Raw genomic sequence first — 7099 nt, 5'->3', positions numbered from 1 at the left:
ACAGATGTAATCAGGGCTCTAGAGACGTCCTGGCAGCGGGCATGTGGGGAGGGAGTGCGGCAATACGTTTAATCAAGGAGCAGATGGGGAGCTGATAGAGTGTGTAGAAAAATCAGGTTTCTGTGATAACATTCTCTTCCCCCACTCAGCCTCCGCACCCCCTGGCTTCTCCATCAGGACTCCCAGCGCCAACTCCAGCCCTGCCCTTTCCAAAGATGTTTTTCCTGGGAGCCTCAGTAGGGCCCCCTTCATAGAGTTGTGAAGCTTGGGTTCGGTGAGGGTGGTGTGGGGAGGGACGGACTGCTGCACTTGGAGCCTAGCTTCCCTTTCTAACCACAGCCTGAAGAGGATGGGGAGCCAGGAACTAACAGACTGAACACCGAGCACTGGAAGAGGCATTGCAAGAGCTATCAGCCAGAACCTCCTGCAGCTGGTGGAGAGGAAGTGGGGCTCATAGCCTGGGTACCCAGTTCACAGACCACCTTTCCCCCCCCCAGTGTCTTGCAGAAGCATTACAGTCCCAAGGGAAGATCTAAGAAATGGTTGTCATTGGGGGGAAAAGGGAGGTAGCTTTGTCCCCAAGGAACATTTGGCGATGTCTGAAGACATTTTCTAATTGTCACGACTAGGGTGGGAGGGTTCTCTTGGCATCCAGTGGGTGCAGGCTGGGGACGCTCGAAACATCTATATAGCACAGGACAGCCTCCACAGCACAAGTTGTCTTCCCAAAATGTCAGTGGAGCCCAGCTGAGAAATCCCACTCCACAGAGAGCCGATGCTGGCCAGAGCTCTGCTTAAACCCACTTGACCTGTCTCCAGGTGAATTCATCTGGCCTCCCTCCCCACCTCCATTCAGTTCCCAGGCTAGCTCACTGAATGACTGCTCAGGGCCTTGTAATGCACATATGTCCATGCATACACACGCACACTCCAAATCGAGTGGCATTAAGTGGGGCTGGATGTCTTATTAGTTCTGGGAGATCTTTGTAGACACAGAGGTCGGGTGGATGGTAGGTGAGGAGTCTCTTCATCTCCCCGGGCCTCTCTCATCCTCTTTCCCTTTCCAGCCCTTTCTGGTGGCTTTTTTTCAGACCTGGCTTTGTCCTGCAATGGATGTGTATAGAGAGGCAGCATCTCTGCCATCTCCCTCTGATCTGCAATCGGGCTCTATCCCTCCTGGACCTGATGGAACAGCTACACAGAAGGCATGCTCCCTGCCTTTGGGAGATCACCTTCCAGCACAAGATGGCCTCCCAAGGCAGTTGCTTGGAGAGCACACCTCCGCCTCTGATCCTCTGAACCAGGTTCAGGTCTCCCCATGGTGAGACACTTGGTAGAATCCAACTCTTCCCGTCCCTGTGGGGTCAGTGAGCTGTAGGCACTGAGCTCAACGTGTTTAACATCAGCTCTTCTCTGCCATCCCCTGACTGTGCTCTTGTCTGCACTTGACAAATGAGAAACGGAGTCTCAGAGTGGTTAAGTAACCAGCTGGAGGTCACACAGCAGGTAAGGTAAGATCTGAGGACTTAAACCCATATGCGATTGCAAATACCAGCCTCCCAGGAGTAGGCTCCCCAACTCTGTCTTCTTGGTAACGTCTCAAAAGTGGTCCACACACCCACAGCGTCGATGTGACTTAGGGCTTGCTAGATGCATGGATCCCAGACCTGCCCTAGTCCACATATCCACAGCATCACTTGCTAGATGCATGGATCCCAGACCTGCCCTGGTCCACATACCCACAGCATCACTTGCTAGATGCATGGATCCCAGACCTGCCCTGGTCCACATACCCACAGCATCACTTGCTAGATGCATGGATCCCAGACCTGCCCTGGTCCACATACCCACAGCATCAGTGTAACCTGGAGCTCGTTAGCACATGGACCCCAGTGCTGCCCTGAATGTAGGATTGGATGTGAGCTCTCAGGAGACAGGAGTGTGTGAGATGGTTCTGAGAGCCCGTGCTGAGGGCAGTGAGGCTGGGGTGAGGAGAGGTGATAAACATGAACCTGAGGGACTCTGACAACCAGGGTGGCCGGGGCAGGCACCGTGTGACTGGTTTGGTCCAGTGCATGAGATCATCCCCAAAGCTGGCCATCTCCTGTGCCTAGTAAGCATATCCCAGAATTCCTTCTTTGGTTACTCAAGCATGCTAGCTTGCAGGCTGGGGCAAGGCTCAGTGGGTAAAATGCTCGTGTGGGCTTGAGGGCCCGAGTTCGGGTCTCCAGAATCCGACATAAGAGCCTACATAAAAGCCAGGTGCAACGGTGCATGTCTGTAACCCCAGAGCTTAGGGGCAGGACAGACACAGGTGGATTCTCGGGGTTCACCGGCCTAGCCAAATTGATAAGTTCCTGCTTCAGTGAGACACTGTCTCAAAAAATAAGATGGAGATGAATAAAGACCCCCGATGTTGTTCTCTGGCCTCGATACACACACACACACACACACACACACACACACACACACAAGGGTTGAGTGCACCTGCACATACTACACGCGCACACAAGGATGCTGACTTCTCGCTTGGAAATAACCCCATTCTGTCTCCCCAGGTAAGGCTGCTTCCCCCCCCCGCCCGGTCCACAAGCACGGCTGCTGATGTCTGATCTCGAGGCACACACACGAGTGCAGCCTCCACTCCCCGCCACTCTCCACTTGCCGAGAACTCTCCAGAGCCCTCGCCTTTTACTCGTATGAGCTTCTGTTTTTGTTTTTCGTGATCGTCTTCCCCTATCATCAGAAACACTTTCATCTCCCATTTGAGCCGGAACCTAGGGCTTCTCCCAAGACTCCGAGTGTTGTGTCTGTCACCAATTAGAATAGAAAAGTGCAACCATTTATCAAAGGTATATGTAAAGCGGTACCTGGGCTTCACGGCAGAGAGGACAGCGCTGCAAACCCAGGCTATCCTCCAGTGGGCATGTGCATGCTGCATGGGATGGGGTGGGTACCACTGTGTGGCCAGGAAGCTAGGAGCAGATCCCTGTCTGTGGTCCTGGGGGAACGTCTGGGGATGGAGGAAGTGATGGCTCCTACAAGCCTTTGTGTGATTACAGTGAAGAAGCAACTGGGCAAGAAGCGTTTGGTGCTTCTTGGGACTTACCATATCCTTTTCCTGTCTGTCTCACACCCAACATGGCTGACACCAGTTGAAACCTCAAACCCTCCAGCCAGGTATATACATATCAATGTACCTCGGGAGTTCACTGGTGTTCTTATGTGGTGTTATGCTTCCCGTAGACACCCTAAGTTTATTGATGCATTTTAAAACAAGACACAGGCTTAACCCTGAGACAAAGAATCATTTCTGAGTTGGTGGCTGTTGTGGAAACATCTAGAACACGGCAGAGCTGAGCTGCCAGTCTGTCACTCGTGACTAGAGGCAAGGAACTTCTGTTTTCTTTTTAAGTTGTCCTGTTGAAAATGGGATGGAGCCTATCTGTATTGGTAGCTCCAGAAGGCAGAAGCAGCTGAGAGCAGTCTGGTTATAATAGTTATTAGTGGTAATAGCTGGCATGTGCCCTTAGCAAGCAGGCGGGTCCTACCCCACAGTTGCTGTTTGGTCTACTGATGAGAGCCTGGTGGGGCCTCAAGATGCAGAGCAAATAGTGCTGGGGACAGAGTCTTCCCTCCTTCCCAGAGATGGAGGAGAAGTGGGGTATCAGTGGGAAAAATGTGAGACTAGCTGTCCAATACCCCAGGGAGGCCTCATCCTGGCAATGCTGTCCAAGATACCATGGGAAGGGCTGGTTCTTAGGGTTTGGATTTTGAATGTCCTCTACAGGCAACAAACACTTGGTGCCCAGATGGTGGAGCTATTTGGGTGAACCTTGTGTGGGGGGGGTGGGGGGGTGCATGGCTGTGTGAGCATTAAGGGTTAGAGCTCTGCCTACCTCTGACTCAGGGTGGTTTTCTCTCCCCCTCCCTCCCTCTCTTTCCTCCCCTCCCTCTCGCTCTCTCTCATTCTTTCTCTCCCTTCTCTCCCCCTCCTTCCCCTTCCTTCCCTGTTCCCTCTTCCTGATCCTCCTAGGTGCTATACTTCATGCTATAAGCGCTATCCACCAGGGACAGAGCCCCAGCTGTCATGCCTCTCCCACTACAAAATCATGAACTAAAATAACCACCTCTCCTTCCTAAGTTGCTTCTGTCAGCTACTTTATCCCAGGAACAAGACAAGTTATGAACAGAGAGCATGGTTCAGCCTTCTGTCCTAGCCAGAGGCAGGGTCTAGGTTCCCAAGGCCAGGCCAGAGGCAACCAGCTCTGCTTCCTGTCATCAGTGACCATTTGAGCTGTTGATTGGTTGTGGAAGTGAATCCTGACCCTGCTTGGCAGACTCAGGTCTCTTGCAGGAGATTCCCAGGATTGGACTGGAGATTTCCTTGACTTAGTTTGGCCAAGCAAGCAATCTCCAGTGTGGGTTTTCTGAGCAGCCCTGGAATTTAAAACAGAGAGATCTGCAAGTGCTTTCTATATGGGTCTCGACTGTGTAATAGTGTTGGCTCTGTGCCCCAAATTGTCCCTGTTGCAACTACTCAAGTGCCACTATGGCATAGGAACAGCCATGAACCCTATGCAAGTGAGTGATATTGTACATATACTACAATAAAACTTTCTTTGTAAAAACAGGCTCCAGCAAGGTGGAGTGTGGTGCCATGGCCAAAAGACTGTGATCTGCTTTGGAGTTAGGCTTCCACTGATGAGCCAGTGGCTCTGTCTCCTTCTGGCTCTGGCAGTATGAGGACAAGGAAAGGCAGAAGGCTTCATTTCAACAGAGAATTGCTCAACTGCCTTCTCTCAAGCACTATGAGGGCCATGCTGTGATACCCCCAAGTCACAGGTGTGACTTGGGCTTCTTGCCACCATAAATCCACGTTGGCGGTGACATTCAGGTTAGAGCTCCATCTAGGGGACTTCAGCGACCACATGAGTGAGGCCTGCTGGACTGGATGAGGGAAGAGAGGTCAGCAGTGGATCTTGGAGAGGACTGTGGCCCTTTTCCATGGCACGTGCCTAAGGGCCTCTTGGGCTGGCCACAGCTTTACCCCTTTGGTGATGTTGGGCTCTGCTCAGTACTAAGAACAACTGTCACCTCATCGTTGATCTGATGCTTGGTAACACAACTTCCCGTTCCCTTTTGTTCTCTCCTAGCTCCAGTCTACACTTCTGGAGTGGAGCTTAAGGCCTCTTGGGGTTGATCCCATCCTCAAGTTATCCGGGTGGGGCTCTGCCCACAGGGGTCCCAAGACGAAAGTGCCAGGGTGCTGATGTCATGAGTTCATCACACCCTGGGAGCAGGCCATCCATAGCCCAGGTGGCCTTGGTCCTTGTTGTTATCTCTGAGCAGGCATGGGGGGCAGGAGGGAGTACCTACCTCTGGAGACAGTGGCAGGGAGGGCATCTTTTCCTTTTTAAAAAGAATAACATGCAAATCACTTATCTGACTGTAATGCTAAGTGCTGAGCCCAGCAGGAGGTCTGGGCTGCAACCTGCCAACGTTGACAGGGAGGAAATGGTAGCAAATGCCATCTTGGTGACAGTCACAGCAGCAGCACAGTTCTCCAAAACAAGCAGAGGCCTGGGACACACACACACACACACACACACACACACACACACACACAGGCACGTGTGCTTTCCCCACATTTCTGAATCTTCAACCACCAGGCAGTCCTGACACTTTGCAGGTGGATACGGGGGTTCTTGATTGTCAGCCATTCAAGAGTTTCCCTGGAGCCCCATCTTCTTGCAAAAGCAGTTTTAGAACTTCTTGAGGATCCAGGGTGTCTGTTTGGCTTAGCCGTGCTCCAGGAAGGGGCGCTGCATGGAGCTTGACAGACAGTAAGTACTTAAAAACACGCGTGGTATGGAGCTGAGGAGTGGCTCCGTGGGTAAGCGCCTATCACACAAGCACAGGGATCTGAGTTCCGATTCCCAGCACCTGTGTGAAGGCTGAACATGGCGGTTCACATCTGTAGCTCCAGCACTGAGGGGAGATGGAGACAGGTGAATCCCTGGGTCTCGTTGCTCGTTTAGCCCTTGAGGCTCAGCGAGAGTCCCTGTCTCAAAATAAAAATTAAGATGGAAAGTAACCGAGAAGGATACTTGGCGTCGACATCTGGCCTCGACACACACTTGGATGTGTTCACACATGCACACGTATGTGCACACAGCCACGGGAACACTTCGCACACAGAAAGAACCACGAAGGGCGTGGATCAGTGGAGACGAGAGTCTGGAAAGAAAGAAGGCAGCTTTTGGCTCTTCTCCCTGCCTACCCAGTTGGGTACCAAGTTACATCTGTTTGGCAGCAAGACACCAAAGATGCTCTGAGGAGATGGGCCTACGCTCTGTGGGTTAGTGATCTGCTTCCTACAAGGCAATAAAAAGAACTAATAAATTTAAAGCCTACCCACGACACCAGTGAGTTTAGCAATACTTGTTTGCAAGCCTGCGTGGCTCTGGAATTTTCTGAGGGGAATAAGTACTTCCCAATAGAAGCTAGTCCAGGTAGTACCTGGTGGGTTCCCAAAGCCAGCGTGTGGCTGAAGCAGCTCCTGAAGGGATCCAGTGGTCAGAGCTGGCCAGCAGCAGCAGGCCCAGGCTTTAGCCTCAGGCCTGCTCAGTAGTATCTCTTTAGGTTCCAGGAGAGGTGGTCCTGCCCTTCTACTACAAGTTAAGTCTGGTACTTTACGGAGGCCTGGGGTACAATCTGGATGCATTCTTTGACCCTCTGCTGCTGATGTTGTTTTGGCCTCCAGGGAAATCTTTCATCTGCAGAGGCAGAGGGGTTCCCTGGGGTCCAGGCTTATCTCGATGGCACCCACCCCACTGCCTCTTGGCAGGCCATGCAGCCTTCAAATCAGCCTCCTCTTCTACCGAAGGCACAACATGCATGGTAAGTGAGGTCCTCGGAGCACTGTCAGCAAGTTGAAATTGAGCAAGAACCCAGGCTGCTCTCCCATCACCGTGGGTTAATACTCCAGTCTGGTCACTTCTGATGAGAGAAAGGAATGATGCCACAAAACGAGGGAGGACTCTAGTGATTCCAGCTCAGCCTGGTTGCTACTCCCTTTTTCTCATCACCTCCTTTT

The sequence above is a fragment of the Meriones unguiculatus genome, chromosome 7, assembly GCF_030254825.1.
Source record: "Meriones unguiculatus strain TT.TT164.6M chromosome 7, Bangor_MerUng_6.1, whole genome shotgun sequence".
NCBI classification, from domain to species: domain Eukaryota; kingdom Metazoa; phylum Chordata; class Mammalia; order Rodentia; family Muridae; genus Meriones; species Meriones unguiculatus.
This window is presented reverse-complemented; position numbering follows the sequence as displayed.